Raw genomic sequence first — 27,859 nt, 5'->3', positions numbered from 1 at the left:
TATGTGTTTAAGTTTCTTCCATGTCTTTTCATGAATTGGTAACTCATTTTTAGCACTGAATAATATTCCATTGTCTGTTTATACCACAGTGTATTTATCCATTCACTTTCTAAAGGACATCTTGAATGCGTCCAAGTTTTGGCAGTTATAAATAAAGTTCCCGTAAGTTTCCGTGTTCAGGTTTTCATGTGGACATAGATGTCAGCATTTGAGTACATGCCAAGAACAGTGATTCCTGGATTGTGTGAGATGAGTATGTTTAGTTTTGTAGGAAACTGCCAGACTGTTTTCCAAAGTGGCTGCATCATTTTGCATTCCCACTAGTAGTGTATGAATTTGCGTTGCTTTGCATCCTCTCCAGTATTTGCTGTTGTCAGTGTTTTGGATTTTGGCCATCCTAAAAGGTGTGTGGTGGTATCTCATTGTTGTAATTCTCAATTCCTGGGACTTCCCTGGTGGCACAGTGGTTAAGAGTCTGCCTGCCAATGCAAGGGACATGGGTTTGATCCCTGGTCCAGGAAGATCCCACATGCCACGGGGCAACTAAGCCCATGTGCCACAACCACTGAGCCTGCACTCTAGAGCCCGCCAGCCACAACTACTGAGCCCATGTGCCGCAAGTACTGAAGCACCTAGGGCCAGTGCTCAGCAACAAGAGAAGCCACTGAAATAAGAAGCCTGTGCACCGCAACAAAGAGTAGCCCACCCTTGCTACAGCTAGAGAAAGCCCTCGCAGCAACGAAGACCCAATGCAGCCAAGAACAAATAAATAAATAAATTTATAAAAAAATCTCAATTCCCTAATGACATGTGATATTGAACACCTTTTCATATGTTTCCTTGCCGTGTGTATATCTTCTTTAGTGAGGTGTCTGTTAAGACCTTTTGCCCATTTTTAAAAATTAGACTCTCCATTTTCTTATTGCTGTTTTAAGAATTCTTTGTAAATGTTGAATGAGAGTCCTTTATCAGATCTGCCTTTTGCAGATATTTTCTCGTAACCTGTGGCTTGTCTTTCCTTTCTCTTGACATTGTCTTTTGCAGAGCAGAAGTTTTGAATTGTCATGAAGTCCAGTTTACCAATTATTTCTTTCCTGGATTGTACTTTGGTGTTGTATTTAAAATATCATCATCATACTTGTCACCTAGATTTTCTTCTGTGTTATCTTCTGGGAGTTCTGTGGTTTTGCATTTTAGTGTGATCCATTTGAGTTAATGTTTGTGGAAGGTGTAAAGTCTGTGTCTAGATTCATTTTTTTTTCGCGTGTGGATGTCCAATTATTCCAGCATCATTTGTTGAAAAGACTATCCTTGTTCTACTGTCCTTTGCTGCCTTTGTCAAAGATTAATTGTCTATGTTTGTGTAAGTATTTCTAGGCTCTGTATTCTGTTTCATACATTTATTTTGTTATTCTTTTATGAATATCATCCTGTCCTGATCACTGCAGCTTTATAGTAAGTTTTGAAGTCAGGTGGAGTCAGTCCTCAGACTTGCTTTTCTTTACTTAAAAGTCTGTTGCTAGTTGCTCCAAACCTGTACAACTCCTTTATTTCAGTGGGTTCATGCATGTCTATGTTTTAATCCTTCCTGCTCTTACGAAGCCTATCCTGACCACCTTATCAGTCACTTCACTTTCTTTGTTTATTTAATAATTTATATTGAAATTTGTAGCTAGTCATCTTTTCTTCTTTGTTTTTAAATTTTATTTATGTATTTATTATTTTTGGGGGGTACACCAAGTTCAATCATCTGTTTTTATACACATATCCCCGTATTCCCTCCCTCCCTTGACTCCCCCCCCACCCTCCCTCGAGTCCCCCCCACCCTCCCTGTCCCAGTCCTCTAAGGCATCTTCCATCCTCGAGTTGAACTCCCTTTGTTATACAACAGCTTCCCACTGGTTATCTACTTTACACTTGGTAATATATATATGTCTGTGCTACTCTCTTGCTTCGTCTCAGCTTCCCCTTCACCTCCCGGCCCCTCCCAAGCCTCGAGTTCTCCAGTCCATTCTCTGCACCTGCGTCCTTGTTCTTGTCCCTGAGATCATCAGTACCATTTTTAGATTCCGTATATGTGAGTTAGCATACAATATCTGTCTTTCTCTTTCGGACTGACTTCACTCTGTATGACAGACTCTAGGTCTATCCACCTCATTACATAGAGCTCCATCTCATCCCTTTTTATAGCTGAGTAATCTTCCATTGTATATATATGCCACATCTTCTTTATCCATTCATTTGTTGATGGGCATTTAGGTTGCTTCCATGTCCTGGCTATTGTAAATAGTGCTGCAATAAACATTATGGTACATGTTTCTTTTGGGATTATGGTTTTCTTTGGGTATGTGCTCAGTAGTGGGATTACTGGATCATATGGTAGTTCTAGTTGTAGTTTTTTAAAGAACCTCCGAATTGTTTTCCATAGTGGTTGTACCAACTTACAATCCCACCAATAGTGCAGGAGAGTTCCCTTTTCTCCACACCCTCTCCAACATTTGTTGTTTCCAGATTTTGTGATGATGGCCATTCTGATCGGCGTGAGGTGACACCTCATTGTGGCTTTGACTTGCATTTCTCTAATGATTAGTGATGTTGAGCATCTTTTCATGTGTTTGTTGGCCATCTGTTTGTCTTCTTTGGAGAAATGTCTATTTAGGTCTTCTGCCCATTTGTGGATTGGGTTATTTGCTTTTTTGGTATGAAGCTGCATGAGCTGCTTGTATATTTTGGAGGTTAATCCTTTGTCCGTTGTTTCATAGGCAACTATTTTTTCCCATTCTGAGGGTTGCCTTTTAATCTTGTTTATGGTTTCTTTCGCTGTGCAAAAGCTTTTAAGTTTTATGAGGTGCCATTTGTTTATTCTTGATTTTATTTCCATGATTCTAGGAGGTGGATCAGAAAGGACCTTGCTTTGATGGATGTCATAGAGTGTTCTGCCTATGTTTTCCTCGAGGAGTTTGATAGTGTCTGGCCTTCCATGTAGGTCTTTAATCCCTTTGGAGTTTCTTTTTGTGTATGGTGTTAGGAAGTGTTCTAAGTTCATTCTTTTACATGTTGCTGTCCAATTTTCCCAGCACCACTTATTGAAGAGGCTGTCTTTTTTCCATTGTATATTCGTGCCTCCTTTGTCAAAGATAAGCTGCCCATATATGCTTGGGTTTACCTCTGAGTTCTTTATTCTGTTCTATTGATCTCACTTTCTATTTTTGTGCCAGTACCATACTGTCTTGATCATGGTGGCCTTGTAGTATAGTTTGAAGTCAGGAAGCCTAATTCCACCAACTCCGTCTTTCCTTCTCAAGATTGCTTTGGCTATTCGGGGTCTTTTGTGTTTCCCTACAAATCGTAAGATTTCTTGTTCTAGTTCTGTGAAAAATGCCGTTGGTAATTTGATCGGGATTGCGTTGAATCTGCAAATTGTTTTGGGTAAGATAGTCATTTTCACAATATTGATTCTTCCAATCCAAGAACATGGTATGTCCCTCCATCTGTTTGTGTCGTCTCTGATTTCTTTTATCAGTGTCTTATAGTTTTCTGCATACAGATCTTTTGCCTCCTTAGGCAGATTTACTCCTAGGTATTTTCTTCTTTTGGTTGCAATGGTAAATGGGAGAGTTTCCTTAATTTCTCTTTCTGCTCTTTCGTTGTTAGTGTATAGGAATGCAAGAGATTTCTGTGCATTAATTTTGTATCCTGCTACTTTACTAAATTCATCTATCAGTGCTAGCAGTTTTCTGGTAGCATCTTTAGGGTTTTCTATATATAATATCATGTCATCTGCAAAGAGTGACAATTTGACTTCTTCTTTTCCAATTTGGATTCCTTTTATTTCTTTGTCTTCTCTGATTGCTGTGGCTCAAACTTCTAAAACTATGTTGAATCTTCTCCCTTTTTTTCCTGATGAGACTGGCTAATGGTTTATCAATTTTGTTATCTTCTCAAAGAACCAGCTTTTAGTTTTATTGATCTTTGGTGTTGTTTCCTTCATTTCTTTTGCATTTATTTCTGATATGATCTTTCTGATTTCTTTCCTTCTGCTCACTTTGGGGTTTTTTTGTTCTTTCTGTAATTGTTTTAGGTGTTAAGGTTAGGTTGTTTATTTGATATTTTTCTTGTTTCTTGAGCTAGGGCTGTATTGCTATCAACTTCCCTCTTAGAACTGCTTTTGCTGCATCCCATAGATTTTGGGTTGTTGTGTTTTCATTGTCATTTGTTTCTAGGTATTTTTTGATTTCCTCTTTGATTTCTTGAGTGATTTCTTGGTTGTTTAATAGCATATTGTTTAGTCGCCATGTGTTTGTATTTTTTCCAGTTTTTTTCCAGTAATTGATATGTAGTCTCATGTCATTGTGGTCAGAGAAAATGCTTGATACGATTTCAATTTTTTTGAATTTACTGAGGCTTGATTTGTGACCCAAGATGTGATCTCTCCTAGAAAATTTTCCATGTGCACTTGAGAAGAAAGTGTATTCTGTCGTTTTGGGATGGAATGTCCTATAAATATTCATTAAGTCGAGATGGCCTAATGTGTCATGTAAAGGTTGCATGTCCTTATTTATTTTCTGCTTGGATGATCTGTCCATTGATGTAAGTGGGGTGTTCAAGTCTCGTCCTATTATTCTGTTACTGTCGATTTCCCCTTTTATGGCTGTTAGCATTTGCCTTATGTATTGAGGTGCTCCTATGTTGGGTGCATAGATATTTACAGTTGTTCTATGTTCTTCTTGGGTGGATCCCTTGATCATTCTGTAGTGTCCTTCCTTGTCTCTTGTAATAGTCTTTACTTTAAAGTCTAATGTGTCTGATATGAGTATTGCTACTCCAGCTTTCTTTTGACTTCCATTTGCATGGAATATCTTTTTCCATCCCTTTACTTTCAGTCTATATATGTCCCTTGGTCTGAAGTGGGTTTCTTGTAGGCAGCATATGTAAGGGTCTTGTTTTTGTATCCATTCAGCCAGTTTATGTCTTTTGGTTGGAGCATTTAATCCATGTACAATTCATGTGATGATTGACATGTATGTTCCTATTACCATTTTGTTCATTGTTTTGGGTTTGTTTTTGTAGATCTGTTCCTTCTCTTGTATTTCCTGCTTCGAAAAGTTCCTTTAGCAATTGTTGTAAGGCTGGTTTGGTGGTGCTGAATTCTCTTAGCTGTTGCTTGTCTGTAAAGCTTTTGATTTCTCCATGGAATCTGAATGAGATTCTTGCTGGGTAGAGTATGCTTGCCTGTAGGTTTTTCTCTCTCAGGACTTTCAATATATCCTGCCACTCCCTTCTGGCCTGCAGAGTTTCTGCAGAAACATAAGCTGTTATCCTTTTGCGTTATTTGTTGCTTTTCTCTTGCTGCTTTTAATATGTTTTCTTTGTGTTTAATTTTCATTAGTTTGGTTAATATGTGCCTGAGTGTATTTCTCCTTGGGTTTATTCTAGATGGGACTCTCTGCACTTCTTGGACTTGATGAATTATTTCCTTTCCCATGTTGGGGAAGTTTTCCACTATAACCTCTTCAAATATTTTCTCAGACCCTTTCGTTGTTTTTCTTCTGGGATGCCTATGATTCGAATGTTGGTGGGCTTAATGTTGTCACCAAGGTCTCTGAGACTGTCTTCCATTCTTTTTATTCTTTTTTCTTTTTCCTGCTCTGTGGCAGTTATTTCCCCCATTCTATCTTCCAACTCACTTGTTCATTCTTCTGCCTCAGTTATTCTGCTGTTTGTAGCATCTAGAGTATTTGTAATTTCGGTTATTTTGTTATCTATTACTGTTTGTTTGTTTGTTCTTTAGTTCTTCTGAGTCCTTATTAACTGTTTCTTGTATTTTCTCTATTTTGTTATCGAGATTTTGGATCATCTTTACTATCATTACTCTGAATGCTTTTTCAGGCAATTTTCCTATTTCCTCTTCATTTATTTGGTCTTGTGTATTTTCACCTTGTTCCTTCATCTGTGACATATTTTTTTGTCATCTCATTTTTCCCCCACTTTGGATGGGTGGGATTGTGTTCCTCTCCCACTGGGTGTTTGGTCTGAGGTTTCAAGCACTGGAGTTTGTAGGCTGTTGAGTATAGCTGGGTCTTCGTGTTGAGTTGAGAACCTCTGGGAGACCTCACTCAGATGAATATTCCCTGCGAACTGGGTTTCCCTGCTAGTCCAATGTTTTGGACTCAGAGCTCCCACCTCAGGAGCTCAGACCTGACCCTGGGCTTGTGAATCAAGATCCCACAAGCCATGTGGAGCAGGAAAATGAAAACAATTTTAAAAAAAGGTAGGAGAAGAGCAGAGCAATAGCAAGATAAAAAATACGGTAATAGGAAACTAACAGATGTGTTAGAAAAATTTAAAAAACAATGGAGCAACAGCTGGAAGGTAAAACAACTGCAATCGCCTAAGTGAGGAGGTGGAAAGAAAAAAAAAGAAAACAAAAAGCCAGAAAAGGCCTTGGCTGTGGGGGTGGGTCTTAGACAAGGGATGGCGGGGCGGGGGGCGGGTGATTTCAGCAGTGGGCAGGGCCTACACTGCGAAAAGGCCTTGGGGGTGGTGGGGAATGGGGCTTAGGCCCAATGAGGCAGAGGGGCCCAGGAATGCCTCTGGTCCTGCGGGCAAAGGACCAGGTCAAGGTACCGAGTGAGCTCCCTGGGCCCGAGTTGGTGGGAGAAATGCTAGGCACCTCCCCTAGTTCTCCAATCTTGGAGGGTCGCTCCTCCTTGGTTTCTCTTCTTCCTCACCCCCTCTCTTCTATTCCCCCAGGACCCTCACAGCTGCAGGGGGCACTGAAAGGCAGGAGACCAGACTCTGATGCCCAACAGGCTTCTCAGGGCCAACTGGGCTAGGGTAACGCCTGCGGCACTTCCCCAGATCTCCCAGTCTCCTAAGGTTCCTGTCTGCCTCTCTTCCTCTCCCCCACCCCCCACTCTCCTAGGTCCCAAGCAGCTGGAGGGGGCCTGGAGTGTGAAAGCCCAGGTCTGTGAGCCTAGCAGGCTTCCCAGAGCTAGTAGGCAGGGGAAATACCTTCTCTGCCTCCCTTGATCCTCCAATCCCAGAAGGCCCCCTCCCCTGCCTGCCTCTGCTCTTCTTCCCTGCTTTCCTTCTACACCCCTAGGGCCAGTGAGACCAAGAGGGGCCCCTGGAGGACTGAAGACCAGGCCTGGGGGCACAACAGGCCTCCCGGTGCCAAGTGGGTAGGGAGATTTCCCGCAGTGTCTACCCCTGATCCTCTGGTCCTGCAAGGTCCCCCCCGCCGCTGCTGTCTGCCTCTCTTCCTCTTCTCCTCTCCTACCTCCCTCCCAGGCTTGTACGACCCACTCAGCCAGAGAGACCGAGGGACCAGACTCAGGAGCCCAGCAGGCTTCTTGGGCCAGTGGGCAGCGGAAATGCCTTCCACTCCTCCCCTGATCCTCTGATCCCAGAGCATCCCTCCCCTCTTCTGTCGCTCTTCTTTTCCCCCCACCGCTTCCCTCCTGTACTTCTAGGATCAACGGCCTGGAGGAACCTTGGAAGGTGGAGGACCCGCCCAGAAGAAATACCCAGCGGTGCCTCCCCTATTCTTCTGACCTGGAGAGATCCCTTCCCACCCCCACTGTCTGCCTCGCCACCCCCCCACACCCCTAGGATGCTCGTGCCGGAGGGGGGCCTGGAGAGTAAAGGACCAAGCCTGGGAGCCCAGTCAGCCTCCCTGGCCAAGAGGGCAGGCAAAGTGCCCTCTTGCCTCCCCATCCCCCAATCTCAAGGCCCCCACCCCACCTGTCCACCTGTCCACCTCCTCACTCCTCCTCCCTCCTTCACACACCCCCAGGACCCAGGCAGCCCAGCGGGGACCTTGGAGGGTGGATGACCCTGCTGGGGGGCCCAGCAGGCCCTCCAGCTGGGGAGCTCAGCAGGCCTCCTGGCCTCCTGGGTGGGAGAAACCCAGTTGCAGTTTCCTGATCTCCCCAGCCCTCAACGGTCCCTCCAGACCTCCCCCAGCCACCCCCCAGGGGCGCTGGTCCAGTGTGGCTTCCCCTTCCCCACCCCCCTGACTTGCCCCAGGTCCTACCTGGTTGCTGCGGGGTTCCCGCAGTCTGCTTGGGTCTCAGGTCCCCCGCTGGCATCTGGCAACTGATCTATTTGTGGGGAGATGTGATCTCTGCGTCTTCCCAGGCTGTCATCTTGACTCCGCCCCCTTCATTAATATGTAAATAAAATATTAATTAACATTATATCATTATGAACTCAGGATCAATGAACAAGTGTAGGATTATGACTTCCTTTATACTTTTACAACATTCCTTGAGGCCTTTAGATTTCCTCCTTTGATTTCCCTACCCCTTGTCTTCCCACTCTATTACAGGAGATTGAATATGGTTCCCTGTGTTATACAGTAAGACCTTGTTGTTTATCTATTTCATATATAGTAGTTTGTATCTGCTAATCCCAAACTCCTAATTTATCTCTTCCCCACCCACTTTCCTCTTTGCTAACCACAAATTTGTTTTCTATGTCTATGAGTCTGTCTCTGTTTTGTAAATAGGTTCATTTGTATCCTATTTTAGATGCCACACGTAAGTAACATCATATGGTGTTTATCTTCCTCTTCCTGACTTATTTCCCTTAGTATGATAATCTCCAGGTCCATCCATGTTGCTTCCAATGGCATTATTTCATTCTTTATCATGGCCCCGTAAGTATTCTATTGTATACATGTAGCAGATCTTTATGTGCTCCTCTGTAGATGGACATTAGGTTGCTCACATGTCTTGGCTACTGTAGATAGTGCTGCTGTGAACATTGGGGTGCGTGTATCTTTTCAAATTGCAGTTTTTTCTGGATAGAGGCCCCAGACTGGGATTGCTGGGTCACATGGCAACTCTATTTTGAGATTTTTTAAGAAACCTCCATACTGTTTTCTAAAATAGCTGCACCAATTTACATTCCTACCTCCAGTGTAGGAGGGTTCCCTTTTCTCCAGGCCCTCTCCAGCATTTCTTATTTGTAGCCTTTTTCTCTTTTTTTTTAAACCTGAAGATCACCTTTTTTAAAATTTATTAATTTATTTATTTATTTATTTATTTATTTATTTATTTATTGGCTGCATTGGGTCTTTGTTGCTGGGCCCGGGCTTTCTCTAGTTGTGATGAGCAGGGGCTGCTCTTCATTGTGGTGCGCAGGCTTCTCAGTGCAGTGGCTTCTCTTGCTGCGGAGCTCAGGCTCTAGGCTGGCAGGCTTCAGTAGTTGCAGGGTGCGGACTCAGTAGTTGGGGCGCACGGGCTCAGTTGCTCTGCGGCATGTAGGATCTTCCCGGACCAGGGATTGAACCCGTGTCCCCTGCATTGGCAGGTGGGTTCTTAACCACTGCGCCACCAGGGAAGCCCTGTCGACTTTTTAATGATGGCCATTCTGACTGTTGTGAGGTGCTACCTCATTGTATTTTTGATTTGCATTTCTCTAATAATTAGTGATATTGAGCATCTTTTCATGTGCCTGTTGGCCATCCGAATATCTCCTTTGGAGAAATGTCTATTTAGGTACATGGACACATCTTTATCCTCCAGAGTTCATAGTTCACATGAGGGGTTATTCCTGGTATTACACATTCTGTGTGTTTAGATGAATATATAATGATATGTATCCACCATTGTAGTATCATACAGGGTGTTTTCACTACCCTAAAAACCCTCTGTGTTCTGCCTCCCTGCAATACTGTCAACGACTGATTTTTTTATGTCTCCATGGTTTTGCCTTTTCCAGAATTCAGGTGGTTGGGAGGGATCATCCAGTGTGCAGGCCGCCCTTTCAGACTGGCTTCTTTCACTTAGTAGTATGTGTTTAAGTTTCTTCCATGTCTTTTCATGAATTGGTAACTCATTTTTAGCACTGAATAATATTCCATTGTCTGTTTATACCACAGTGTATTTATCCATTCACTTTCTAAAGGACATCTTGAATGCGTCCAAGTTTTGGCAGTTATAAATAAAGTTCCCGTAAGTTTCCGTGTTCAGGTTTTCATGTGGACATAGATGTCAGCATTTGAGTACATGCCAAGAACAGTGATTCCTGGATTGTGTGAGATGAGTATGTTTAGTTTTGTAGGAAACTGCCAGACTGTTTTCCAAAGTGGCTGCATCATTTTGCATTCCCACTAGTAGTGTATGAATTTGCGTTGCTTTGCATCCTCTCCAGTATTTGCTGTTGTCAGTGTTTTGGATTTTGGCCATCCTAAAAGGTGTGTGGTGGTATCTCATTGTTGTAATTCTCAATTCCTGGGACTTCCCTGGTGGCACAGTGGTTAAGAGTCTGCCTGCCAATGCAAGGGACATGGGTTTGATCCCTGGTCCAGGAAGATCCCACATGCCACGGGGCAACTAAGCCCATGTGCCACAACCACTGAGCCTGCACTCTAGAGCCCGCCAGCCACAACTACTGAGCCCATGTGCCGCAAGTACTGAAGCACCTAGGGCCAGTGCTCAGCAACAAGAGAAGCCACTGAAATAAGAAGCCTGTGCACCGCAACAAAGAGTAGCCCACCCTTGCTACAGCTAGAGAAAGCCCTCGCAGCAACGAAGACCCAATGCAGCCAAGAACAAATAAATAAATAAATTTATAAAAAAATCTCAATTCCCTAATGACATGTGATATTGAACACCTTTTCATATGTTTCCTTGCCGTGTGTATATCTTCTTTAGTGAGGTGTCTGTTAAGACCTTTTGCCCATTTTTAAAAATTAGACTCTCCATTTTCTTATTGCTGTTTTAAGAATTCTTTGTAAATGTTGAATGAGAGTCCTTTATCAGATCTGCCTTTTGCAGATATTTTCTCGTAACCTGTGGCTTGTCTTTCCTTTCTCTTGACATTGTCTTTTGCAGAGCAGAAGTTTTGAATTGTCATGAAGTCCAGTTTACCAATTATTTCTTTCCTGGATTGTACTTTGGTGTTGTATTTAAAATATCCTCATCATACTTGTCACCTAGATTTTCTTCTGTGTTATCTTCTGGGAGTTCTGTGGTTTTGCATTTTAGTGTGATCCATTTGAGTTAATGTTTGTGGAAGGTGTAAAGTCTGTGTCTAGATTCATTTTTTTTTCGCGTGTGGATGTCCAATTATTCCAGCATCATTTGTTGAAAAGACTATCCTTGCTCTACTGTCCTTTGCTGCCTTTGTCAAAGATTAATTGTCTATGTTTGTGTAAGTATTTCTAGGCTCTGTATTCTGTTTCATACATTTATTTTGTTATTCTTTTATGAATATCATCCTGTCCTGATCACTGCAGCTTTATAGTAAGTTTTGAAGTCAGGTGGAGTCAGTCCTCAGACTTGCTTTTCTTTACTTAAAAGTCTGTTCCTAGTTGCTCCAAACCTGTACAACTCCTTTATTTCAGTGGGTTCATGCATGTCTATGTTTTAATCCTTCCTGCTCTTACAAAGCCTATCCTGACCACCTTATCAGTCACTTCACTTTCTTTGTTTATTTAATAATTTATATTGAAATTTGTAGCTAGTCATCTTTTCTTCTTTGTTTTTAAATTTTATTTATGTATTTATTATTTTTGGGGGGTACACCAAGTTCAATCATCTGTTTTTATACACATATCCCCGTATTCCCTCCCTCCCTTGACTCCCCCCCCACCCTCCCTCGAGTCCCCCCCACCCTCCCTGTCCCAGTCCTCTAAGGCATCTTCCATCCTCGAGTTGAACTCCCTTTGTTATACAACAGCTTCCCACTGGTTATCTACTTTACACTTGGTAATATATATATGTCTGTGCTACTCTCTTGCTTCGTCTCAGCTTCCCCTTCACCTCCCGGCCCCTCCCAAGCCTCGAGTTCTCCAGTCCATTCTCTGCACCTGCGTCCTTGTTCTTGTCCCTGAGATCATCAGTACCATTTTTAGATTCCGTATATGTGAGTTAGCATACAATATCTGTCTTTCTCTTTCGGACTGACTTCACTCTGTATGACAGACTCTAGGTCTATCCACCTCATTACATAGAGCTCCATCTCATCCCTTTTTATAGCTGAGTAATCTTCCATTGTATATATATGCCACATCTTCTTTATCCATTCATTTGTTGATGGGCGTTTAGGTTGCTTCCATGTCCTGGCTATTGTAAATAGTGCTGCAATAAACATTATGGTACATGTTTCTTTTGGGATTATGGTTTTCTTTGGGTATGTGCTCAGTAGTGGGATTACTGGATCATATGGTAGTTCTAGTTGTAGTTTTTTAAAGAACCTCCGAATTGTTTTCCATAGTGGTTGTACCAACTTACAATCCCACCAATAGTGCAGGAGAGTTCCCTTTTCTCCACACCCTCTCCAACATTTGTTGTTTCCAGATTTTGTGATGATGGCCATTCTGATCGGCGTGAGGTGACACCTCATTGTGGCTTTGACTTGCATTTCTCTAATGATTAGTGATGTTGAGCATCTTTTCATGTGTTTGTTGGCCATCTGTTTGTCTTCTTTGGAGAAATGTCTATTTAGGTCTTCCGCCCATTTGTGGATTGGGTTATTTGCTTTTTTGGTATGAAGCTGCATGAGCTGCTTGTATATTTTGGAGGTTAATCCTTTGTCCGTTGTTTCATAGGCAACTATTTTTTCCCATTCTGAGGGTTGCCTTTTAATCTTGTTTATGGTTTCTTTCGCTGTGCAAAAGCTTTTAAGTTTTATGAGGTCCCATTTGTTTATTCTTGATTTTATTTCCATGATTCTAGGAGGTGGATCAGAAAGGACCTTGCTTTGATGGATGTCATAGAGTGTTCTGCCTATGTTTTCCTCGAGGAGTTTGATAGTGTCTGGCCTTCCATGTAGGTCTTTAATCCCTTTGGAGTTTCTTTTTGTATATGGTGTTAGGAAGTGTTCTAATTTCATTCTTTTACATGTTGCTGTCCAATTTTCCCAGCACCACTTATTGAAGAGGCTGTCTTTTTTCCATTGTATATTCGTGCCTCCTTTGTCAAAGATAAGCTGCCCATATATGCTTGGGTTTACCTCTGAGTTCTTTATTCTGTTCTATTGATCTCACTTTCTATTTTTGTGCCAGTACCATACTGTCTTGATCATGGTGGCCTTGTAGTATAGTTTGAAGTCAGGAAGCCTAATTCCACCAACTCCGTCTTTCCTTCTCAAGATTGCTTTGGCTATTCGGGGTCTTTTGTGTTTCCCTACAAATCGTAAGATTTCTTGTTCTAGTTCTGTGAAAAATGCCGTTGGTAATTTGATCGGGATTGCGTTGAATCTGCAAATTGTTTTGGGTAAGATAGTCATTTTCACAATATTGATTCTTCCAATCCAAGAACATGGTATGTCCCTCCATCTGTTTGTGTCGTCTCTGATTTCTTTTATCAGTGTCTTATAGTTTTCTGCATACAGATCTTTTGCCTCCATAGGCAGATTTACTCCTAGGTATTTTCTTCTTTTGGTTGCAATGGTAAATGGGAGAGTTTCCTTAATTTCTCTTTCTGCTCTTTCGTTGTTAGTGTATAGGAATGCAAGAGATTTCTGTGCATTAATTTTGTATCCTGCTACTTTACTAAATTCATCTATCAGTGCTAGCAGTTTTCTGGTAGCATCTTTAGGGTTTTCTATATATAATATCATGTCATCTGCAAAGAGTGACAATTTGACTTCTTCTTTTCCAATTTGGATTCCTTTTATTTCTTTGTCTTCTCTGATTGCTGTGGCTCAAACTTCTAAAACTATGTTGAATCTTCTCCCTTTTTTTCCTGATGAGACTGGCTAATGGTTTATCAATTTTGTTATCTTCTCAAAGAACCAGCTTTTAGTTTTATTGATCTTTGGTGTTGTTTCCTTCATTTCTTTTGCATTTATTTCTGATATGATCTTTCTGATTTCTTTCCTTCTGCTCACTTTGGGGTTTTTTCTTCTTTCTGTAATTGTTTTAGGTGTTAAGGTTAGGTTGTTTATTTGATATTTTTCTTGTTTCTTGAGCTAGGACTGTATTGCTATCAACTTCCCTCTTAGAACTGCTTTTGCTGCATCCCATAGATTTTGGGTTGTTGTGTTTTCATTGTCATTTGTTTCTAGGTATTTTTTGATTTCCTCTTTGATTTCTTGAGTGATTTCTTGGTTGTTTAATAGCATATTGTTTAGTCGCCATGTGTTTGTATTTTTTCCAGTTTTTTTCCAGTAATTGATATGTAGTCTCATGTCACTGTGGTCAGAGAAAATGCTTGATACGATTTCAATTTTTTTGAATTTACTGAGGCTTGATTTGTGACCCAAGATGTGATCTCTCCTAGAAAATTTTCCATGTGCACTTGAGAAGAAAGTGTATTCTGTCGTTTTGGGATGGAATGTCCTATAAATATTCATTAAGTCGAGATGGCCTAATGTGTCATGTAAAGGTTGCATGTCCTTATTTATTTTCTGCTTGGATGATCTGTCCATTGATGTAAGTGGGGTGTTCAAGTCTCGTCCTATTATTCTGTTACTGTCGATTTCCCCTTTTATGGCTGTTAGCATTTGCCTTATGTATTGAGGTGCTCCTATGTTGGGTGCATAGATATTTACAGTTGTTCTATGTTCTTCTTGGGTGGATCCCTTGATCATTCTGTAGTGTCCTTCCTTGTCTCTTGTAATAGTCTTTACTTTAAAGTCTAATGTGTCTGATATGAGTATTGCTACTCCAGCTTTCTTTTGACTTCCATTTGCATGGAATATCTTTTTCCATCCCTTTACTTTCAGTCTATATATGTCCCTTGGTCTGAAGTGGGTTTCTTGTAGGCAGCATATGTAAGGGTCTTGTTTTTGTATCCATTCAGCCAGTTTATGTCTTTTGGTTGGAGCATTTAATCCATGTACAATTCATGTGATGATTGACATGTATGTTCCTATTACCATTTTGTTCATTGTTTTGGGTTTGTTTTTGTAGATCTGTTCCTTCTCTTGTATTTCCTGCTTCGAAAAGTTCCTTTAGCAATTGTTGTAAGGCTGGTTTGGTGGTGCTGAATTCTCTTAGCTGTTGCTTGTCTGTAAAGCTTTTGATTTCTCCATGGAATCTGAATGAGATTCTTGCTGGGTAGAGTATGCTTGCCTGTAGGTTTTTCTCTCTCAGGACTTTCAATATATCCTGCCACTCCCTTCTGGCCTGCAGAGTTTCTGCAGAAACATAAGCTGTTATCCTTTTGCGTTATTTGTTGCTTTTCTCTTGCTGCTTTTAATATGTTTTCTTTGTGTTTAATTTTCATTAGTTTGGTTAATATGTGCCTGAGTGTATTTCTCCTTGGGTTTATTCTAGATGGGACTCTCTGCACTTCTTGGACTTGATGAATTATTTCCTTTCCCATGTTGGGGAAGTTTTCCACTATAACCTCTTCAAATATTTTCTCAGACCCTTTCGTTGTTTTTCTTCTGGGATGCCTATGATTCGAATGTTGGTGGGCTTAATGTTGTCACCAAGGTCTCTGAGACTGTCTTCCATTCTTTTTATTCTTTTTTCTTTTTCCTGCTCTGTGGCAGTTATTTCCCCCATTCTATCTTCCAACTCACTTGTTCATTCTTCTGCCTCAGTTATTCTGCTGTTTGTAGCATCTAGAGTATTTGTAATTTCGGTTATTTTGTTATCTATTACTGTTTGTTTGTTTGTTCTTTAGTTCTTCTGAGTCCTTATTAACTGTTTCTTGTATTTTCTCTATTTTGTTATCGAGATTTTGGATCATCTTTACTATCATTACTCTGAATGCTTTTTCAGGCAATTTTCCTATTTCCTCTTCATTTATTTGGTCTTGTGTATTTTCACCTTGTTCCTTCATCTGTGACATATTTTTTTGTCATCTCATTTTTCCCCCACTTTGGATGGGTGGGATTGTGTTCCTCTCCCACTGGGTGTTTGGTCTGAGGTTTCAAGCACTGGAGTTTGTAGGCTGTTGAGTATAGCTGGGTCTTCGTGTTGAGTTGAGAACCTCTGGGAGACCTCACTCAGATGAATATTCCCTGCGAACTGGGTTTCCCTGCTAGTCCAATGTTTTGGACTCAGAGCTCCCACCTCAGGAGCTCAGACCTGACCCTGGGCTTGTGAATCAAGATCCCACAAGCCATGTGGAGCAGGAAAATGAAAACAATTTTAAAAAAAGGTAGGAGAGGAGCAGAGCAATAGCAAGATAAAAAATACGGTAATAGGAAACTAACAGATGTGTTAGAAAAAATTAAAAAACAATGGAGCAACAGCTGGAAGGTAAAACAACTGCAATCGCCTAAGTGAGGAGGTGGAAAGAAAAAAAAAGAAAACAAAAAGCCAGAAAAGGCCTTGGCTGTGGGGGTGGGTCTTAGACAAGGGATGGCGGGGCGGGGGGCGGGTGATTTCAGCAGTGGGCAGGGCCTACACTGCGAAAAGGCCTTGGGGGTGGTGGGGAATGGGGCTTAGGCCCAATGAGGCAGAGGGGCCCAGGAATGCCTCTGGTCCTGCGGGCAAAGGACCAGGTCAAGGTACCCAGTGAGCTCCCTGGGCCCGAGTTGGTGGGAGAAATGCTAGGCACCTCCCCTAGTTCTCCAATCTTGGAGGGTCGCTCCCCCTTGGGTTCTCTTCTTCCTCACCCCCTCTCTTCTATTCCCCCAGGACCCTCACAGCTGCAGGGGGCACTGAAAGGCAGGAGACCAGACTCTGATGCCCAACAGGCTTCTCAGGGCCAACTGGGCTAGGGTAACGCCTGCGGCACTTCCCCAGATCTCCCAGTCTCCTAAGGTTCCTGTCTGCCTCTCTTCCTCTCCCCCACCCCCCACTCTCCTAGGTCCCAAGCAGCTGGAGGGGGCCTGGAGTGTGAAAGCCCAGGTCTGTGAGCCTAGCAGGCTTCCCAGAGCTAGTAGGCAGGGGAAATACCTTCTCCGCCTCCCTTGATCCTCCAATCCCAGAAGGCCCCCTCCCCTGCCTGCCTCTGCTCTTCTTCCCTGCTTTCCTTCTACACCCCTAGGACCAGTGAGACCAAGAGGGGCCCCTGGAGGACTGAAGACCAGGCCTGGGGGCACAACAGGCCTCCCGGTGCCAAGTGGGTAGGGAGATTTCCCGCAGTGTCTACCCCTGATCCTCTGGTCCTGCAAGGTCCCCCCCGCCACTGCTGTCTGCCTCTCTTCCTCTTCTCCTCTCCTACCTCCCTCCCAGGCTTGTATGACCCACTCAGCCAGAGAGACCGAGGGACCAGACTCAGGAGCCCAGCAGGCTTCCTGGGCCAGTGGGCAGCGGAAATGCCCTCCACTCCTCCCCTGATCCTCTGATCCCAGAGCATCCCTCCCCTCTTCTGTCGCTCTTCTTTTCCCCCCACCGCTTCCCTCCTGTACTTCTAGGATCAACGGCCTGGAGGAACCTTGGAAGGTGGAGGACCCGCCCAGAAGAAATACCCAGCGGTGCCTCCCCTATTCTTCTGACCTGGAGAGATCCCTTCCCACCCCCACTGTCTGCCTCGCCACCCCCCCACACCCCTAGGATGCTCGTGCCAGAGGGGGGCCTGGAGAGTAAAGGACCAAGCCTGGGAGCCCAGTCGGCCTCCCTGGCCAAGAGGGCAGGCAAAGTGCCCTCTCGCCTCCCCATCCCCCAATCTCAAGGCCCCCACCCCACCTGTCCACCTCTCCACCTCCTCACTCCTCCTCCCTCCTTCACACACCCCCAGGACCCAGGCAGCCCAGCGGGGACCTTGGAGGGTGGATGACCCTGCTGGGGGGCCCAGCAGGCCCTCCAGCTGGGGAGCTCAGCAGGCCTCCTGGCCTCCTGGGTGGGAGAAACCCAGTTGCAGTTTCCTGATCTCCCCAGCCCTCAACGGTCCCTCCAGACCTCCCCCAGCCACCCCCCAGGGGCGCTGGTCCAGTGTGGCTTCCCCTTCCCCGCCCCCCTGACTTGCCCCAGGTCCTACCTGGTTGCTGCGGGGTTCCCGCAGTCTGCTTGGGTCTCAGGTCCCCCGCTGGCATCTGGCAACTGATCTATTTGTGGGGAGATGTGATCTCTGCGTCTTCCCAGGCTGTCATCTTGACTCCGCCCCCTTCATTAATATGTAAATAAAATATTAATTAACATTATATCATTATGAACTCAGGATCAATGAACAAGTGTAGGATTATGACTTCCTTTATACTTTTACAACATTCCTTGAGGCCTTTAGATTTCCTCCTTTGATTTCCCTACCCCTTGTCTTCCCACTCTATTACAGGAGATTGAATATGGTTCCCTGTGTTATACAGTAAGACCTTGTTGTTTATCTATTTCATATATAGTAGTTTGTATCTGCTAATCCCAAACTCCTAATTTATCTCTTCCCCACCCACTTTCCTCTTTGCTAACCACAAATTTGTTTTCTATGTCTATGAGTCTGTCTCTGTTTTGTAAATAGGTTCATTTGTATCCTATTTTAGATGCCACACGTAAGTAACATCATATGGTGTTTATCTTCCTCTTCCTGACTTATTTCCCTTAGTATGATAATCTCCAGGTCCATCCATGTTGCTTCCAATGGCATTATTTCATTCTTTATCATGGCCCCGTAAGTATTCTATTGTATACATGTAGCAGATCTTTATGTGCTCCTCTGTAGATGGACATTAGGTTGCTCACATGTCTTGGCTACTGTAGATAGTGCTGCTGTGAACATTGGGGTGCGTGTATCTTTTCAAATTGCAGTTTTTTCTGGATAGAGGCCCCAGACTGGGATTGCTGGGTCACATGGCAACTCTATTTTGAGTTTTTTTAAGAAACCTCCATACTGTTTTCTAAAATAGCTGCACCAATTTACATTCCTACCTCCAGTGTAGGAGGGTTCCCTTTTCTCCAGGCCCTCTCCAGCATTTCTTATTTGTAGCCTTTTTCTCTTTTTTTTTAAACCTTGAAGATCACCTTTTTTAAAATTTATTTATTTATTTATTTATTTATTTATTTATTTATTTATTTATTTATTTATTGGCTGCATTGGGTCTTTGTTGCTGGGCCCGGGCTTTCTCTAGTTGTGATGAGCAGGGGCTGCTGTTCATTGTGGTGCGCAGGCTTCTCAGTGCAGTGGCTTCTCTTGCTGCGGAGCTCAGGCTCTAGGCTGGCAGGCTTCAGTAGTTGCAGGGTGCGGACTCAGTAGTTGGGGCGCACGGGCTCAGTTGCTCTGCGGCATGTAGGATCTTCCTGGACCAGGGATTGAACCCGTGTCCCCTGCATTGGCAGGTGGGTTCTTAACCACTGCGCCACCAGGGAAGCCCTGTCGACTTTTTAATGATGGCCATTCTGACTGTTGTGAGGTGCTACCTCATTGTATTTTTGATTGGCATTTCTCTAATAATTAGTGATATTGAGCATCTTTTCATGTGCCTGTTGGCCATCCGAATATCTCCTTTGGAGAAATGTCTATTTAGGTACATGGACACATCTTTATCCTCCAGAGTTCATAGTTCACATGAGGGGTTATTCCTGGTATTACACATTCTGTGTGTTTAGATGAATATATAATGATATGTATCCACCATTGTAGTATCATACAGGGTGTTTTCACTACCCTAAAAACCCTCTGTGTTCTGCCTCCCTGCAATACTGTCAACGACTGATTTTTTTATGTCTCCATGGTTTTGCCTTTTCCAGAATTCAGGTGGTTGGGAGGGATCATCCAGTGTGCAGGCCGCCCTTTCAGACTGGCTTCTTTCACTTAGTAGTATGTGTTTAAGTTTCTTCCATGTCTTTTCATGAATTGGTAACTCATTTTTAGCACTGAATAATATTCCATTGTCTGTTTATACCACAGTGTATTTATCCATTCACTTTCTAAAGGACATCTTGAATGCGTCCAAGTTTTGGCAGTTATAAATAAAGTTCCCGTAAGTTTCCGTGTTCAGGTTTTCATGTGGACATAGATGTCAGCATTTGAGTACATGCCAAGAACAGTGATTCCTGGATTGTGTGAGATGAGTATGTTTAGTTTTGTAGGAAACTGCCAGACTGTTTTCCAAAGTGGCTGCATCATTTTGCATTCCCACTAGTAGTGTATGAATTTGCGTTGCTTTGCATCCTCTCCAGTATTTGCTGTTGTCAGTGTTTTGGATTTTGGCCATCCTAAAAGGTGTGTGGTGGTATCTCATTGTTGTAATTCTCAATTCCTGGGACTTCCCTGGTGGCACAGTGGTTAAGAGTCTGCCTGCCAATGCAAGGGACATGGGTTTGATCCCTGGTCCAGGAAGATCCCACATGCCACGGGGCAACTAAGCCCATGTGCCACAACCACTGAGCCTGCACTCTAGAGCCCGCCAGCCACAACTACTGAGCCCATGTGCCGCAAGTACTGAAGCACCTAGGGCCAGTGCTCAGCAACAAGAGAAGCCACTGAAATAAGAAGCCTGTGCACCACAACAAAGAGTAGCCCACCCTTGCTACAGCTAGAGAAAGCCCTCGCAGCAACGAAGACCCAATGCAGCCAAGAACAAATAAATAAATAAATTTATAAAAAAATCTCAATTCCCTAATGACATGTGATATTGAACACCTTTTCATATGTTTCCTTGCCGTGTGTATATCTTCTTTAGTGAGGTGTCTGTTAAGACCTTTTGCCCATTTTTAAAAATTAGACTCTCCATTTTCTTATTGCTGTTTTAAGAATTCTTTGTAAATGTTGAATGAGAGTCCTTTATCAGATCTGCCTTTTGCAGATATTTTCTCGTAACCTGTGGCTTGTCTTTCCTTTCTCTTGACATTGTCTTTTGCAGAGCAGAAGTTTTGAATTGTCATGAAGTCCAGTTTACCAATTATTTCTTTCCTGGATTGTACTTTGGTGTTGTATTTAAAATATCCTCATCATACTTGTCACCTAGATTTTCTTCTGTGTTATCTTCTGGGAGTTCTGTGGTTTTGCATTTTAGTGTGATCCATTTGAGTTACTGTTTGTGGAAGGTGTAAAGTCTGTGTCTAGATTCATTTTTTTTTCGCGTGTGGATGTCCAATTATTCCAGCATCATTTGTTGAAAAGACTATCCTTGTTCTACTGTCCTTTGCTGCCTTTGTCAAAGATTAATTGTCTATGTTTGTGTAAGTATTTCTAGGCTCTGTATTCTGTTTCATACATTTATTTTGTTATTCTTTTATGAATATCATCCTGTCTTGATCACTGCAGCTTTATAGTAAGTTTTGAAGTCAGGTGGAGTCAGTCCTCAGACTTGCTTTTCTTTACTTAAAAGTCTGTTCCTAGTTGCTCCAAACCTGTACAACTCCTTTATTTCAGTGGGTTCATGCATGTCTATGTTTTAATCCTTCTTGCTCTTACGAAGCCTATCCTGACCACCTTATCAGTCACTTCACTTTCTTTGTTTATTTAATAATTTATATTGAAATTTGTAGCTAGTCATCTTTTCTTTTTTGTTTTTAAATTTTATTTATGTATTTATTATTTTTGGGGGGTACACCAAGTTCAATCATCTGTTTTTATACACATATCCCCGTATTCCCTCCCTCCCTTGACTCCCCCCCACCCTCCCTCGAGTCCCCCCCACCCTCCCTGTCCCAGTCCTCTAAGGCATCTTCCATCCTCGAGTTGAACTCCCTTTGTTATACAACAGCTTCCCACTGGTTATCTACTTTACAGTTGGTAATATATATATGTCTGTGCTACTCTCTTGCTTCGTCTCAGCTTCCCCTTCACCTCCCGGCCCCTCCCAAGCCTCGAGTTCTCCAGTCCATTCTCTGCACCTGCGTCCTTGTTCTTGTCCCTGAGATCATCAGTACCATTTTTAGATTCCGTATATGTGAGTTAGCATACAATATTTGTCTTTCTCTTTCGGACTGACTTCACTCTGTATGACAGACTCTAGGTCTATCCACCTCATTACATAGAGCTCCATCTCATCCCTTTTTATAGCTGAGTAATCTTCCATTGTATATATATGCCACATCTTCTTTATCCATTCATTTGTTGATGGGCATTTAGGTTGCTTCCATGTCCTGGCTATTGTAAATAGTGCTGCAATAAACATTATGGTACATGTTTCTTTTGGGATTATGGTTTTCTTTGGGTATGTGCTCAGTAGTGGGATTACTGGATCATATGGTAGTTCTAGTTGTAGTTTTTTAAAGAACCTCCGAATTGTTTTCCATAGTGGTTGTACCAACTTACAATCCCACCAATAGTGCAGGAGAGTTCCCTTTTCTCCACACCCTCTCCAACATTTGTTGTTTCCAGATTTTGTGATGATGGCCATTCTGATCGGCGTGAGGTGACACCTCATTGTGGCTTTGACTTGCATTTCTCTAATGATTAGTGATGTTGAGCATCTTTTCATGTGTTTGTTGGCCATCTGTTTGTCTTCTTTGGAGAAATGTCTATTTAGGTCTTCCGCCCATTTGTGGATTGGGTTATTTGCTCTTTTGGTATGAAGCTGCATGAGCTGCTTGTATATTTTGGAGGTTAATCCTTTGTCCGTTGTTTCATAGGCAACTATTTTTTCCCATTCTGAGGGTTGCCTTTTAATCTTGTTTATGGTTTCTTTCGCTGTGCAAAAGCTTTTAAGTTTTATGAGGTGCCATTTGTTTATTCTTGATTTTATTTCCATGATTCTAGGAGGTGGATCAGAAAGGACCTTGCTTTGATGGATGTCATAGAGTGTTCTGCCTATGTTTTCCTCGAGGAGTTTGATAGTGTCTGGCCTTCCATGTAGGTCTTTAATCCCTTTGGAGTTTCTTTTTGTGTATGGTGTTAGGAAGTGTTCTAAGTTCATTCTTTTACATGCTGCTGTCCAATTTTCCCAGCACCACTTATTGAAGAGGCTGTCTTTTTTCCATTGTATATTCGTGCCTCCTTTGTCAAAGATAAGCTGCCCATATATGCTTGGGTTTACCTCTGAGTTCTTTATTCTGTTCTATTGATCTCACTTTCTATTTTTGTGCCAGTACCATACTGTCTTGATCATGGTGGCCTTGTAGTATAGTTTGAAGTCAGGAAGCCTAATTCCACCAACTCCGTCTTTCCTTCTCAAGATTGCTTTGGCTATTCGGGGTCTTTTGTGTTTCCCTACAAATCGTAAGATTTCTTGTTCTAGTTCTGTGAAAAATGCCGTTGGTAATTTGATCGGGATTGCGTTGAATCTGCAAATTGTTTTGGGTAAGATAGTCATTTTCACAATATTGATTCTTCCAATCCAAGAACATGGTATGTCCCTCCATCTGTTTGTGTCGTCTCTGATTTGTTTTATCAGTGTCTTAAAGTTTTCTGCATACAGATCTTTTGCCTCCTTAGGCAGATTTACTCCTAGGTATTTTCTTCTTTTGGTTGCAATGGTAAATGGGAGAGTTTCCTTAATTTCTCTTTCTGCTCTTTCGTTGTTAGTGTATAGGAATGCAAGAGATTTCTGTGCATTAATTTTGTATCCTGCTACTTTACTAAATTCATCTATCAGTGCTAGCAGTTTTCTGGTAGCATCTTTAGGGTTTTCTATATATAATATCATGTCATCTGCAAAGAGTGACAATTTGACTTCTTCTTTTCCAATTTGGATTCCTTTTATTTCTTTGTCTTCTCTGATTGCTGTGGCTCAAACTTCTAAAACTATGTTGAATCTTCTCCCTTTTTTTCCTGATGAGACTGGCTAATGGTTTATCAATTTTGTTATCTTCTCAAAGAACCAGCTTTTAGTTTTATTGATCTTTGATGTTGTTTCCTTCATTTCTTTTGCATTTATTTCTGATATGATCTTTCTGATTTCTTTCCTTCTGCTCACTTTGGGGTTTTTTCTTCTTTCTGTAATTGTTTTAGGTGTTAAGGTTAGGTTGTTTATTTGATATTTTTCTTGTTTCTTGAGCTAGGACTGTATTGCTATCAACTTCCCTCTTAGAACTGCTTTTGCTGCATCCCATAGATTTTGGGTTGTTGTGTTTTCATTGTCATTTGTTTCTAGGTATTTTTTGATTTCCTCTTTGATTTCTTGAGTGATTTCTTGGTTGTTTAATAGCATATTGTTTAGTCGCCATGTGTTTGTATTTTTTCCAGTTTTTTTCCAGTAATTGATATGTAGTCTCATGTCACTGTGGTCAGAGAAAATGCTTGATACGATTTCAATTTTTTTGAATTTACTGAGGCTTGATTTGTGACCCAAGATGTGATCTCTCCTAGAAAATTTTCCATGTGCACTTGAGAAGAAAGTGTATTCTGTCGTTTTGGGATGGAATGTCCTATAAATATTCATTAAGTCGAGATGGCCTAATGTGTCATGTAAAGGTTGCATGTCCTTATTTATTTTCTGCTTGGATGATCTGTCCATTGATGTAAGTGGGGTGTTCAAGTCTCGTCCTATTATTCTGTTACTGCCGATTTCCCCTTTTATGGCTGTTAGCATTTGCCTTATGTATTGAGGTGCTCCTATGTTGGGTGCATAGATATTTACAGTTGTTCTATGTTCTTCTTGGGTGGATCCCTTGATCATTCTGTAGTGTCCTTCCTTGTCTCTTGTAATAGTCTTTACTTTAAAGTCTAATGTGTCTGATATGAGTATTGCTACTCCAGCTTTCTTTTGACTTCCATTTGCATGGAATATCTTTTTCCATCCCTTTACTTTCAGTCTATATATGTCCCTTGGTCTGAAGTGGGTTTCTTGTAGGCAGCATATGTAAGGGTCTTGTTTTTGTATCCATTCAGCCAGTTTATGTCTTTTGGTTGGAGCATTTAATCCATGTACAATTCATGTGATGATTGACATGTATGTTCCTATTACCATTTTGTTCATTGTTTTGGGTTTGTTTTTGTAGATCTGTTCCTTCTCTTGTATTTCCTGCTTCGAAAAGTTCCTTTAGCAATTGTTGTAAGGCTGGTTTGGTGGTGCTGAATTCTCTTAGCTGTTGCTTGTCTGTAAAGCTTTTGATTTCTCCATGGAATCTGAATGAGATTCTTGCTGGGTAGAGTATGCTTGCCTGTAGGTTTTTCTCTCTCAGGACTTTCAATATATCCTGCCACTCCCTTCTGGCCTGCAGAGTTTCTGCAGAAACATAAGCTGTTATCCTTTTGCGTTATTTGTTGCTTTTCTCTTGCTGCTTTTAATATGTTTTCTTTGTGTTTAATTTTCATTAGTTTGGTTAATATGTGCCTCAGTGTATTTCTCCTTGGGTTTATTCTAGATGGGACTCTCTGCACTTCTTGGACTTGATGAATTATTTCCTTTCCCATGTTGGGGAAGTTTTCCACTATAACCTCTTCAAATATTTTCTCAGACCCTTTCGTTGTTTTTCTTCTGGGATGCCTATGATTCGAATGTTGGTGGGCTTAATGTTGTCACCAAGGTCTCTGAGACTGTCTTCCATTCTTTTCATTCTTTTTTCTTTTTCCTGCTCTGTGGCAGTTATTTCCCCCATTCTATCTTCCAACTCACTTGTTCATTCTTCTGCCTCAGTTATTCTGCTGTTTGTAGCATCTAGAGTATTTGTAATTTCGGTTATTTTGTTATCTATTACTGTTTGTTTGTTCTTTAGTTCTTCTGAGTCCTTATTAACTGTTTCTTGTATTTTCTCTATTTTGTTATCGAGATTTTGGATCATCTTTACTATCATTACTCTGAATGCTTTTTCAGGCAATTTTCCTATTTCCTCTTCATTTATTTGGTCTTGTGTATTTTCACCTTGTTCCTTCATCTGTGACATATTTTTTTGTCATCTCATTTTTCCCCCACTTTGGATGGGTGGGATTGTGTTCCTCTCCCACTGGGTGTTTGGTCTGAGGTTTCAAGCACTGGAGTTTGTAGGCTGTTGAGTATAGCTGGGTCTTCGTGTTGAGTTGAGAACCTCTGGGAGACCTCACTCAGATGAATATTCCCTGCGAACTGGGTTTCCCTGCTAGTCCAATGTTTTGGACTCAGAGCTCCCACCTCAGGAGCTCAGACCTGACCCTGGGCTTGTGAATCAAGATCCCACAAGCCATGTGGAGCAGGAAAATGAAAACAATTTTAAAAAAAGGTAGGAGAAGAGCAGAGCAATAGCAAGATAAAAAATACGGTAATAGGAAACTAACAGATGTGTTAGAAAAATTTAAAAAACAATGGAGCAACAGCTGGAAGGTAAAACAACTGCAATCGCCTAAGTGAGGAGGTGGAAAGAAAAAAAAAGAAAACAAAAAGCCAGAAAAGGCCTTGGCTGTGGGGGTGGGTCTTAGACAAGGGATGGCGGGGCAGGGGGGGGGTGATTTCAGCAGTGGGCAGGGCCTACACTGCGAAAAGGCCTTGGGGGTGGTGGGGAATGGGGCTTAGGCCCAATGAGGCAGAGGGGCCCAGGAATGCCTCTGGTCCTGCGGGCAAAGGACCAGGTCAAGGTACCCAGTGAGCTCCCTGGGCCCGAGTTGGTGGGAGAAATGCTAGGCACCTCCCCTAGTTCTCCAATCTTGGAGGGTCGCTCCCCCTTGGGTTCTCTTCTTCCTCACCCCCTCTCTTCTATTCCCCCAGGACCCTCACAGCTGCAGGGGGCACTGAAAGGCAGGAGACCAGACTCTGATGCCCAACAGGCTTCTCAGGGCCAACTGGGCTAGGGTAACGCCTGCGGCACTTCCCCAGATCTCCCAGTCTCCTAAGGTTCCTGTCTGCCTCTCTTCCTCTCCCCCACCCCCCACTCTCCTAGGTCCCAAGCAGCTGGAGGGGGCCTGGAGTGTGAAAGCCCAGGTCTGTGAGCCTAGCAGGCTTCCCAGAGCTAGTAGGCAGGGGAAATACCTTCTCCGCCTCCCTTGATCCTCCAATCCCAGAAGGCCCCCTCCCCTGCCTGCCTCTGCTCTTCTTCCCTGCTTTGCTTCTACACCCCTAGGACCAGTGAGACCAAGAGGGGCCCCTGGAGGACTGAAGACCAGGCCTGGGGGCACAACAGGCCTCCCGGTGCCAAGTGGGTAGGGAGATTTCCCGCAGTGTCTACCCCTGATCCTCTGGTCCTGCAAGGTCCCCCCCGCCACTGCTGTCTGCCTCTCTTCCTCTTCTCCTCTCCTACCTCCCTCCCAGGCTTGTACGACCCACTCAGCCAGAGAGACCAAGGGACCAGACTCAGGAGCCCAGCAGGCTTCTTGGGCCAGTGGGCAGCGGAAATGCCTTCCACTCCTCCCCTGATCCTCTGATCCCAGAGCATCCCTCCCCTCTTCTGTCGCTCTTCTTTTCCCCCCACCGCTTCCCTCCTGTACTTCTAGGATCAACGGCCTGGAGGAACCTTGGAAGGTGGAGGACCCGCCCAGAAGAAATACCCAGCGGTGCCTCCCCTATTCTTCTGACCTGGAGAGATCCCTTCCCACCCCCACTGTCTGCCTCGCCACCCCCCCACACCCCTAGGATGCTCGTGCCGGAGGGGGGCCTGGAGAGTAAAGGACCAAGCCTGGGAGCCCAGTCGACCTCCCTGGCCAAGAGGGCAGGCAAAGTGCCCTCTCGCCTCCCCATCCCCCAATCTCAAGGCCCCCAACCCACCTGTCCAACTCTCCACCTCCTCACTCCTCCTCCCTCCTTCACACACCCCCAGGACCCAGGCAGCCCAGCGGGGGCCTTTGAGGGTGGATGACCCTGCTGGGGGGCCCAGCAGGCCCTCCAGCTGGGGAGCTCAACAGGCCTCCTGGCCTCCTGGGTGGGAGAAACCCAGTTGCAGTTTCCTGATCTCCCCAGCCCTCAACGGTCCCTCCAGACCTCCCCCAGCCACCCCCCAGGGGCGCTGGTCCAGTGTGGCTTCCCCTTCCCCGCCCCCCTGACTTGCCCCAGGTCCTACCTGGTTGCTGCAGGGTTCCCGCAGTCTGCTTGGGTCTCAGGTCCCCCGCTGGCATCTGGCAACTGATCTATTTGTGGGGAGATGTGATCTCTGCGTCTTCCCAGGCTGTCATCTTGACTCCGCCCCCTTCATTAATATGTAAATAAAATATTAATTAACATTATATCATTATGAACTCAGGATCAATGAACAAGTGTAGGATTATGACTTCCTTTATAC

Source organism: Hippopotamus amphibius, chromosome 13, assembly GCF_030028045.1.
Source record: "Hippopotamus amphibius kiboko isolate mHipAmp2 chromosome 13, mHipAmp2.hap2, whole genome shotgun sequence".
NCBI lineage: Eukaryota > Metazoa > Chordata > Mammalia > Artiodactyla > Hippopotamidae > Hippopotamus > Hippopotamus amphibius.
The sequence above is the reverse complement of the archived record's forward strand: the minus strand, read 5'-3'. Positions refer to the sequence as shown.